This window comes from Myotis brandtii, unplaced genomic scaffold, assembly GCF_000412655.1.
Source record: "Myotis brandtii unplaced genomic scaffold, ASM41265v1 scaffold1013, whole genome shotgun sequence".
Lineage (NCBI taxonomy): Eukaryota > Metazoa > Chordata > Mammalia > Chiroptera > Vespertilionidae > Myotis > Myotis brandtii.
The window spans coordinates 445,371-455,635 of NW_005353379.1; the positions used below are offsets into that span (position 1 = coordinate 445,371).

Consider the following 10,265-nt stretch of genomic DNA (forward strand, 5'->3'; position numbering starts at 1 on the left):
TGGGGCTGGGGGTGGGGGGACAGAGGACACCTGTCACCTGTTTTTCCCCTTCACACCTGGGCAGAGGTAAACAATGTAATTAGGCTAATCACAGAGCCGCCCCAATCCACACTTCTTAAGCCCCTCCTCCTGTGATAATGGGGCCCTCCTGGGGGGAGGGGGGAGAGGCGCATGACTCCCCAAACGTCCCACAACCCCCACTCCCTGCCCAGCTGTGGGATCTGGGGCGGAGAGCCCATCCGGCTGAGCCTCTGTTTGCTTATCTGAGCAAAGGAGGCAAATCATACTTGACTGGCTGGCCACGATCCGCGTGCAGGGCCGAGCACAGAGTAGGTGCTCATTAAACTGTAGTTTCTTTCTGCCCCCTTAGTCAGCCCTTTCTCAAAGGGCTCACCCAGATCCACGCCGACAGACTGGGGGCTGGGCCATGTCCTACGTTCCTCTAGCAGGAGGCGGAGTGCCCCCTCGGCCCCAGGCCTTCTGACCACAGGGCACGGGCAGTGCGGCCGGGACTACCCCTTTTCGCTGAGCCAAGCGTGTGCGTAAGCCTCCTTTTGCCTCTCCAAGTGCCTGAATCCCGCGCACTCGGCTTCTAACCTCAGATGTTCAGGGTCAATATTTCCTCCCCACTTAGGTGCCTGAGCCGAGGGCTCCGTTAGTCTCCGAGTGAAAAGGGCATTTTCCTTGACCCCAGGCCCTCCCTGCCAGCGCCTGCCTCTGCCTTTTATGGGCCCCAGTAAAATCCCAAGGTCTTCTCCAGTTTATATGGTAACTAGAGGCCCGGTGCATGAAATTCATGCACTGGGGGGGGGGTTGAGGGGGTTCCCTCAGCCTGGCCTGTGCCCTCTCGCACTCCGGAAGCCCTTGGGGGATGTCCAACTGATGGCTTAGGCCCATGGGGAGCCGGCCTAAGCCATCAGTCAGACCTCCCTCTCGCAGTCTAGGACCCCTCACTCCTTACCGCCCGCTTGCTCACTGCTGGGCATAAGCTATCAATCAGACATCCCTCTCACAGTCCAGGATCCCTCACTCCTTACCGCCTGCTTGCTCACTGCTCCTTAGCGCTGCCACGGAGGCAGGAGAGGCTCCCGTCACCACCACTGCACTCGCCAGCCGTGAGCCCGGCTTCTGGCAGAGTAGTACTCCCCCTGTGGGAGTGCACTGACCACCAGGGGGCAGCTCCTGCGTTGAGCGTCTGCCCCTTCCTGGTCAGTGAGTGTCATAGTGACCAGTCCTTCCGCTGTTCGGTTGATTTGCATATTAGCCTTTTATTATGTGGGATTATGGCTCCCAAGTCAGCGGAAAGACAGCCTTTCCCAGAGGCTCTGAGAGGAAAATTCTAAGCTGGTCGTAAAACGAGACCCAAGTGCAGCGAACGGGAGTCCGGGACACAGAGTGGACTCTCGAACTCCTGGGAAAGTTCCCGCTGGCTCCTGCCCTTGGCCTGACCCTGGGAAGGCAGCCTCACTCCCGGGCCTCGGCTTCCCCATCTGTACAATGGGTCGCCGCCCAGGCACAGGCAGCTGATGCCCAGCGGGCACTGAGCTCATGCGTGGGTTTGCCCCCCAGGAACTCGGGAGCAGGTGCTGGGCGCTAGGGGCCACGACTCACCCTGTTCCTTTCCCACGGGTTCTCCGAGTGGGCACGGGGTCTCCAGGGGAAGAAACGAGATTCCAGGAGAGCGGGGACTCAGCCCAGGCCACACAGCGCAGGAGAAACAGCAGTGATCCAACCAGGTGTCTGGCTCCAAAACCTGCGTTCCTGAGACTAAGCAGTGGAGGCCCCAGTGCAATGCTGGGCCAGGGCAGAGCGACCTCGGGTGTGTCGGCTGAGACAACCACGGCTCAGGGACTGCGACCCGCCCTAGGCCATGACTGAGGGTGTGACCACTCGGCAGCTGGAGCCTCGCTGCCACGGGCGATGTCCTAGGGAGGAGACGGCAGAAAACCCCAGCCTCTCTCTGCGGCCCCCTCCGGGGTGGGGGTGGGGGGGGCTCCCCTTGGCTGAGGCCACAGAGCAGGGGAGCCTGGGAGATGGAGTCCATAGGGCCCACCTTCCCACCACAGAGCAGGGGAGCCTGGGGAATGGAGTCCATAGGGGCCCCCTTCCCACCACAGAGCAGGGGAGCCTGGGGAATGGAGTCCATAGGGGCCCCCTTCCCACCACAGAGCAGGGGAGCCTGGGGAATGGAGTCCATAGGGGCCCCCTTCCCACCACAGAGCAGGGGAGCCTGGGGAATGGAGTCCATAGGGGCCCCCTTCCCACCACAGAGCAGGGGAGCCTGGGGAATGGAGTCCATAGGGGCCCCCTTCCCACCACAGAGCAGGGGAGCCTGGGGAATGGAGTCCATAGGGGCCCCCTTCCCACCACAGAGCAGGGGAGCCTGGGGAATGGAGTCCATAGGGGCCCCCTTCCCACCACAGAGCAGGGGAGCCTGGGTAATGGAGTCCATAGGGACCACCTTCCCACCACAGAGCAGGGGTTCGATGGGGGTCGGGAGGAAATCAGGCAGGCGGGCAGCACTGGAAAGAAGAGCAAGGAAACGCCCGCCCTGCCGCGTCCTTGGCGTAGCTCCTTGACGCCTCCAGGTGCTCTGAGGTGGGAGGCACCTGCCCCGTCCACAGCTGTGAATGTGGAGGCTCAGCGAGGCTTGCAAACTCGGCCGGAGGATCACAGGGCAGGGCCGCCGGGGCCAGCGCTGGACTCTTTGCCTTCAGTCTTTCCGTTCCCTCCCAGCCGAGGGCCACCAGGCTCCCGGCCCGCAGGCCCCGGCCAGGCTGGGAGAGCTGGCTGTGCCCGAGCGAACATCTGAAGTTGTGTGCATGGGTCCTGCACGCGCCAAGCGCACTTCGCCGGCCAGTCCCGCAGCAGAAGGCGAGGCCTGCTCACCAAGCCCCCAGGCCACGCGGAGAGCTGTGGCCTCCGCACCCAGGCGCAGCGCACGGGGCTTCTCCAGGCGCTTGGGAGCATCGCGTGGGCATTCGGCTCATGACACTGCCAGGCGCCTCTTCGGGAGAACTCAGCTGGCTGCATCAGAGGCAGCGAGGCAAAGGGACAACAGGCACCGGCTGGTTGCCCAGTGGTTAGAGCGCCGGCCCGTGCACCGGAGGGTTGTGGGATTGATGCCCGGTCAAGGGCATGTACCTGGGCTGCAGGTTCGATGGATCCCCCAGCCCCTCCGTGGCTCACATTCCAGTGGGGAGACAAGGACAATACATGAAGAAGGATTTTAAAAAGTAAATTACACTGTGATTTGGTCAGGGATACATGTTATTGAGAAAAAGAAAAGCAGAAAAGTTGTGTAGGGACTGGGAGCTGGAGGGGGCAGGCATTGTTGCCCTTTTACAGTTATAAACCCTAGAGCAGCGGTTCTCAACCTGTGGGTCGCCACCCCTTTGGGGGTCGAACGACCCTTTCACAGGGGTCGCCTAAGACCATTGGAAAACACATATATAATTACATATTGTTTTTGTGTTGAATCACTATGCTTTAATTATGTTCAATTTGTAACAATGAAAATACATCCTGCATAACAGATATTTACATTACGATTCATAACAGTAGCAAAATTACAGTTATGAAGTAGCAACAAAAATAATTTTATGGTTGGGGGTCACCACAACATGAGGAACTGTATTAAAGGGTTGCGGCATTAGGAAGGTTGAGAACCACTGCCCTAAGCAAGGAACTTTACTTGGGTCATTTTCAATTAAAAGGTGGGGGGGGGCAGGGAGCCCAGCAGGTGTGGCTCAGTGGGTGAACGTCTACCTATGATCCAGGAGGTCACTGTTCAGTTCCCAGTCAGGGCACATGCCTGGGTTGCAGGCTTGATCCCCAGTGGGTGGCCTGCAGGAGGCAGCCAATCCATGATTCTCTCTCCTCATTGATGTTTCTCTCTCTTTCCCTCTCCCTTCTTCTCAAAAAAAATATATATACGTATATATATATATATATATATTTTTAAAGAAGAAGATCCTCCCATTCAGCACGTGTCTCCAGGGGCCGGGCAGTTTTCATTATTGCCTCACGTATATGATTATGTCGCCATAGCAGCTTGTGGACGAAAGGGGCCACATGCTGACCTGACAAGCTCAGGAGAGGCCTGCATGGCAGTTTTGCAGACTCGGAGACCTAAAGTCACCACAAAGGATGGTCTGAAATTAAACCTTAACTAAAAGCAGTTATATAGGGCAGTTACGTCCTAAGCCGATATCTTCACTGATAAGGTCAACCTTTACCGTAACTGAGCCTATCTGTCTAACATACCCTTGAAATGTCTGGGTAACTTGTGACTTCCCTTTATCTGGAGCCCCTGGGGCACAACCAGGTGTGCTGGGCGCCAGGACAGAAACCACAAATTCCTTCATCATCATGTTAATTGTTCCTGCACCCACCTAAGTATGTGTCCATCATTTTGCTTTTTATCCTATCCCAGAGGTTTCCCCGCTTCGCTTAATCCCGCCTCCTTGGTCTATCACCGATGAATTTCATGTAACCCACCTATGTTCCTCCTTTGATTGGAATGTATAAATACGGATGTATCTCAATTCGTTGAGGTTCTGCTTCCCGGCATATGTCGACAGTTTGGCTCAAATAAACTCACAAAAATTCTTTACAGGTTTCAATGGTTTTTTTACGTTAACAAGCTGCATGACCAGTACTAGCCCACTGCATAGACTGGGTCCAGAGATGTTAAAGAAACTTCCAGAAGTCAGAGGATTAGCAAATGGCAACCCCAGTTCTTTTCCTCTCAGCTTTATATCCGCCCGGCCACACTGTGTTTGGGGAAGCTGGGGCCCGGGGTGTGCGAACGTCCTTTCTCAGGACTTGTCAGGCCGTTGGCTCCCCGTTGGGCTCTGCCAAGCGGGGCACCCACGGGACCCGATGGCAGGAGGCAGCGAGAGGCACGGCTCTTCCTGTTGGCATCGCCAGCAACACCCCCTGCGCCCCAGCTCTGCCGTCAGCGGGAGCCTCCTTTCTTCCCGACTCCACAAGCCTTTCCGCCGAGTTCCGTGTCCTGTGCCCTCCCCGTGGGTGGCGGCTGCTTCCTGTGGTGACCTCGGCTCAGCCCCGCGCCCCTTTCTCACTCTCGGGCCCCCTCACCTGTGACATCAGGCCCCACATCAACCCCCTTGCCTGGATGCCTCCTGTGGTTTGTTTTCCCGGATGAGCCCCCCTGACACCATCCATCCAGCAGAAGTCACAAGACAGCCACAAAGACAGGTCTGAAGCAGCGTGGCTATGCCCTTGGACTTGGAAAGCAGCACCGGTGACCTCTGGTGTGCCGGGCGGCGTGCTTGGGTGGCTGGGGCCTTCAGAGCACTTATTGCGACTTGCGATGAGCTTGTTCACGTATCTATTCAGTGGCTCATTGTCTGTAAGCTCCATGGGTACCAGGCCAAGGACATGTCCCCGGCACATAGTAGGTGCTTGTGCAGATGGACGGACGGATGGAAGAACTCTGAAAGGCACGGTGGCCCTGGTGGGGATTTGAACCCTCACCTGCCCTGATGCCAGTTCCAAGGGAAGGATCATGTGACCTGCCGAGACCCAGATGGGGCTTGCACACCTCTCCCTGGCCGGGGTCCCCACACGCAAAGAGGGAAAGAAAAGCCAACAGGGCGTTGCACACGCACAGGCTGAGCCAGACCCCTCCGGTTCCAATCCAGCCCAACCACCTGGTTCTTTGGGAACCGAACCACTCCTCCAGGCTTCAGGTTTTGCATCTGAAATGGCATAATAATATCTGCAATTGGGTGTTTATGACGATAAAATATCAGGAACAGGAGGGAAGTCACAGCAAGGTCAAGGATTCCGGGAATCCTCGGGAGATAAGTGACTCTGCCTACAAAGGCCCAGGCACAGGCTCTCCCTGAGGCCACCCTGATGGCCGCTTTCCTCCTGCTTCCGGCACACCCGGCCGGGTCCCAACCTCTCCCCACCTCTGCCCGCCTCCCAGGTTCCTGGATCCTGACAAAAGGTGACCTCGGACAAAGCACTTCGCCTGTCGGAGTCTCAACGTCCAATGGGGCATCACGTGAGATGAACATCTGTCAAAGCCGCGAGGCGGGCAGTGCACAGTAGGTCTAGAAAAGCGGCATTTTGGTTCCTCCTGGAATTGCTTTATTTCTGCCACCCAAAGTTCCCATGATGTCCTCTCCTGGGATGGAGAGGATGGGAGGGGCATGTGGGGGAGACGCCATCTCATTCATTCATTCATTCATTCATCCATGCAATAAAGTGCATACTATGTGCTCTGTGAAAAGGAGAAGCCTGAGGGGATCCTCATCACGGACTAGCGCCCTCTAGGCCAGAGCTGGATGACTAGTCCCTGCCTCCAGCCGGGGAGATGGGCCTGAACAGTGAAGGCAACACCTGCCGGAAGTGACGGGCGAGGCGTCCCTCAGGCTGCGGGGAGCCCCCAGGAGGCGGGGTTTTCAGATCCTGTGAGAACATTATAGGGAACAACATGATGAAGGCACGATGGATTCGGCTATAGCCCACACAGAGGAGACATGCTGGGGGGCCTTCAATGCGGGGCTAACCTGGGGGGATGCTAGATAGTTTACATGGTGTCAGGAGGCCCTGGCTGGTGGGGCTTAGTTGGTTGGAGTGCCCTTCCAGACACCAAAAGGTGGGGGGTTCGATTCCCAGTCAGGGCACATACCAGCTTGTAGGTTCAATCCCCCACTGGGGTGTGTGCAAGAGACAACTGATCAATCTCTCTCTCTCTCTCTCTCTCTCTCTCCCTTCCTCTCTCTAAAATCAATTTAAAAAAGAGGTCAACTGTTGTGAGTTTTTTACTGTGTCTCTTGGTGTTTTTCTGTCAGCAAACTGGAATATCTTTTGTTCTGATCATTGAACTAATACAGACTACATTTTGAAAAAAATCAAGCAATATAAAATGGGGGAAGGGAGGCAAAGATGGGAATATTAAAGAATGGAGGAACCAAGGATGGGTATGCTAGAGAGTGGCGGACCAAGGATGGGTATGCTAGAGAGTGGGGGACCAAGGGTGGGTATGCTAGAGAGAGGAGAGACCAAGGATGGGTATGCTAGAGAGAGGAGAGACCAAGGATGGGTATGCTAGAGAGAGGAGAGACCAAGGATGGGTATGCTAGAGAGAGGAGAGACCAAGGATGGGTATGCTAGAGAGAGGAGAGACCAAGGATGGGTATGCTAGAGAGAGGAGAGACCAAGGATGGGTATGCTAGAGAGAGGAGAGACCAAGGATGGGTATGCTAGAGAGAGGAGAGACCAAGGATGGGTATGCTAGAGAGAGGAGAGACCAAGGATGGGTATGCTAGAGAGAGGAGAGACCAAGGATGGGTATGCTAGAGAGTGGGGGGACCAAGGATGGGTATGCTAGAGAGAGGAGAGACCAAGGATGGGTATGCTAGAGAGTGGGGGACAAGGATGGGTATGCTGGAGAGTGGGGGGAGGGAGGGTCGAGGATGACAGTGTTGGAAAGAGGGGGCATCAAGCGTGCAGGGCATGGGGCTCATGGCCTCACAGGTAGGCTCCTGCCAGACCCCGAGGGGTGTCGGAGGCCTGGCTCTGACCCATCACCACTCCGGCATCTGGAAGCCCATTTGCAAGTTCTCCGGTGGAAAACGTGCGCATTAACGGCGAGCTCTGTGCTCATCAGAGTCCTAATTTCCACTGGTTTTTGGTTTTCAGCTCCATAAATCCTAAGTGTGCCTTTCATTTCGTTTTCCCGGCCTTTGAGGACATCTGTTTGGCATTTGCCTTGTACGATGGGAAGGTGGGAAGGGGTGCCAAGTCAGTTTCTTTTTAACTTCTCTGCATTGAAGTGAGAGGCCACAAATGTGCCCCAGGGCAGGGGTCCCGGCCGCTCCCCGCCCTGCGCCCGCGGCTCGCCCGCCCTCCTCAGGTGCTTATGAAGATGGCTCGGTTTCAAGCCAGTGTATTAAACCACCATCCACATGCCAACATGGGCAGCTTCACCTGGTTTCAATTTATGGTCTTTAGCATGTTGTAATATGGATGTTATCTGCATGTACTGGGATAGTCAGTTTTTTCCTTTTCTGTTCCTTCCGATGAGCCTTGCTCTGCCTGTACATTTCCATTGTGATTTGGCCCAAGATTCCTGAGCGGGACCTGTGGCCTTCGCGGGAGGGGACGGATGCTCACATCACGTTCCCAGTTGCTGCTTGGGACCCATGGTGTCGCGAGGCCCTGGGGACAGAAATTCTACTGAACACCTACTATGTGTCATTGGCTACTGTCTTTGCCATTTTTCTACTCTCTCTCGTTTTTTATTTTTCTTCTAGCAAACTGGAACACCTTTTGTCCTGATTGTAAAACTAATAGAGGCTACACTTTGAGAAAAATCAAGTAGTATAATATGGATTTAGCAGATTGCAAACACTCCTATGTTTATCCTAAAGGGATAATCACTCTTCAGTGTGGTTGGTGTGTCCTCCCAGGTTACCTATGCAGTATTCCGAAAATATATGTCAGCCCTGGCTGGTGTTGCTCAGTGGATAGAGCGTCCGCCTGCAGACTAAAGGGTCCTGGGTTCAATTCCGGTCAAGGGCACATAGCTTGGTGCAGGCTCCTCCCTGGCCTGGGCCCTGGTGGGGGGATTGTGCAGGAGGCAACCAATCGGTGTGTTTCTCTCACATTGATATTTCTCTCTGTCTTTCCCTCTCTCTTCCACTCTCCCTAAAAATCAATGAAAAAATATCCTCGGGTGAGGATTTAAAAAAAAAAAAAGAAAGAAAATACACAAATCAATGCTTATCACAAGGATTTTGCAAACACGAAGCCATACCGTGGTTGCGCTCCGTCACCTGGTGAGTGATCTAACGTAGTTTCCCCCCAGGTCGCTGGATGCAGTGCTATTCAAGGAGTGACGCATGTTTTACCGCAGGGCGGGCACCCTGCTCGAACCTGGCCTCTACCGGTGAGCGGATATGTGTGCTCTCATCCCTGTGCACAGGGGGCCTGGACCTCCTCCTCCAAACCCTGTGCCTCTGGCTCGGATCACTCAGCAGCTCCGTCCACCGATGGAAGTGCTGGGTCAAAGGGTAGAAACGGTGCTGATTGGAATCACCAAGTCCACATGCAATCACCAAATCACCAATTTCTTTTTTCCTTTATTGATTTTCAGAGAGAGGAAGAGGGAGAGAGAGAGACAGAGAGAAAGAGAGAGAGAGAGAGAGGAACATCGATGAGTGTGAAACATCACTGATCAGCTGCCTCCTGCACACCCCCTTCTGGGATGGAGCCTGCAGCCCTGGCATGTGCCCTGACCGGGAATCAAACCGGTGACCTCTTGGCTCCAGGGTTGACGCTCCATCGCTGAGCCACACCAGCCGGGCTGGTTGAACCGATTTCCACGCCACTAACTGTGCAGGAGAGGACCTCTCCCCACCCTCAGCTCACACCTAATTCACACTTGAGCTACCCCCGCGAGAGAAAGCGGCATTTCTCCTGCCCCGGGACACTGAGGCTGAGAGCTAAAGTCCTCCGGTCAGAGAGCAGCCTCGCCCGCAACACACCCAGAGCCAGGGAGAGGGTTCAGCCCAGGGGTCCCGTAAAGACGGGGGGCGGGACTCCGGGTTACACGTGGCACAGAGCCCCGGTCTCCACACGTGTCAAATGGGAACCCAGGGATGGGGGGGGGGGCGCGGGGGGTTGCAAGCTCTGGGCTGTCCTCGCCCCAGACTGGGGGCTGCATAGAAACCTGCCCACAAACTGAGAAGGGAAGGCCAGGTGGGCACACAGGGCCCCAGTGCGTGAGCTGGACCAGGGCGCCCCCTCCAGGCGGAAGCAGCCTGGCACCTGCACCCTTCCTCAGTTTCCCCGTCTGTCAGATAGGAGGTGCCCCCCCCCCCCACGCCCAGGGCCTGCCATGGGTAAACCCACAGAGGCGGCACGCAGACGTTTCTGGCTGTTTTTCTCCCCATGAGGACTCTGGGCCTAGCGCCTGCCCACCCCGCCAGGCGGTGGCCCCCACCCTCCAGCCGGGGAGCCCCATCATTTCCCCGCCCCGCCCTGGCCTGTGCTCCCGGCTCTGCTCACAGGCAAGCGGCAGCCTTTTTATTGAGTTATAAACCAGGGTCGCTTTTGGACTGGGTTGGGGGAAAGGCCTGGAAACTTGGTAATCTGAACTTCTCAGGTTGGGAGACAGGTCTTGCTGCTGGGAGAGATAATGAGGGCTGTGTTTGCAAGTGCTAAATTATTTTCATTTTTTCAGACGGTGCCAGAGGCGCCTGGCTCTGCCCCGTGTCCCCCCC

The 10,265-nt window shown here is 56.0% G+C and overlaps 1 long non-coding RNA gene across 1 annotated transcript in view; it reads right to left on the reverse strand.

Moving 5' to 3' along the window:
- Positions 1–10,265, reverse strand: part of LOC106725202 — an 18,582-nt gene that overhangs the window by 1,958 nt on the left and 6,359 nt on the right. The window contains exon 2 of the long non-coding RNA XR_001361069.1: positions 1,949–1,954. This is a non-coding gene — a long non-coding RNA (uncharacterized LOC106725202). The remainder of the gene's footprint in view (positions 1–1,948; positions 1,955–10,265) is intronic.